Source organism: Galeopterus variegatus, unplaced genomic scaffold (genome assembly GCF_000696425.1).
Source record: "Galeopterus variegatus unplaced genomic scaffold, G_variegatus-3.0.2 Scaffold1789, whole genome shotgun sequence".
In the NCBI taxonomy this organism is placed as follows: domain Eukaryota; kingdom Metazoa; phylum Chordata; class Mammalia; order Dermoptera; family Cynocephalidae; genus Galeopterus; species Galeopterus variegatus.
In genome coordinates this window covers 257,376-258,516 of record NW_007727900.1, presented here as the reverse complement: position 1 = coordinate 258,516, position 1,141 = coordinate 257,376, and positions in this window count along the sequence as shown.

Genomic DNA, 1,141 nt, shown 5'->3' with positions numbered 1-1,141 from the left:
ACTGCTGCCTAACGCTCATTTCTAACTGGCTGCAATCCTGTTCTCCCTGTTTTACTGAATCAGCTCCATGCACAGGCCATGTTTTCCAGCCGTTTCATTTCCCTTTCCCAGCAGTTCTTTCAGGTGCCCACCCACATTCACATAAACATCACCCCGGCACTGTTTCACACCTACTCTACTTTGTACAATTCTCCTGGCTCACCCCCCCCCCAACTTGTCCCTTCCCACTTGAGTGATAGGTTCCCCGATAAAGAGATTTAATCCAAATCCTGTCCAAAGAGTGCGTCAACATTCTTAAATCTTTTTCTTACATGCTTCATAAGCCTCTTGCCCACAAGGGGACTAGATGTCCCTTTTCTCCCAGGAAGTCCTGCCCGATGCCCCTTTCACTCTCAAAAGTGCCCCAAGTTGGGTAATAATGTATATGGTTCCCCTGACTCTAACTCCTGTCCTTCTATCACTTCATCCCTGGCCTTCCTTTAAATGAGGCAACCCCCTCTCTAATTTCTCGGCAGGAATCACGAGCAAGAACACACCGTTCTGCTTCATACAAGACAGCTCGCGTGACGAGCTCAGTGGGCTTGCTAAATGCAGTGCATTTATCTCATTCGTCAATATCATAATCTAAATTATCTCTTTTACATTGAATAAGGAGCAGAGAGTGAATAAATAAAGGCATAGGTGATGGTCAATATCCTTTCTAGGCCTCAACTGTTAAGGGTTTATGTGAAAATTCATAAATACTGGGCTCAGTCCAGGATAAGCAAAAATTTTTCCTCTTTAGAAGTTTCTGGTTACCAAAGTTCCAGAGATCGCTTTTTCATTCCCTATCCTTTCATTTTCTCAAGTTCTCCATTATGTAACGGGGAGTTGGGGCTTTACACCGAATCTCCCATTAAAGATGATTTTTATAGTCAATAAGCAAAGTCAGGGAGCGATGGCACCCGGAGGCGGTATCAACTGATGCAAGTGTTTAAGCGAATCTCAACTCGTTTTTCCGGTGACTCATTCCTGGCCCTGCTGGGAAGCGCAGCACCTTTTAATGTAAAGCCCGGCGGCCGGCTGCACCGCTGCACCGGAGGTCTCGCCCTAATCGGTGCCCGCGCCGACCTTCGCCTGCGAGCAGCGCCGCCGCCTCCCT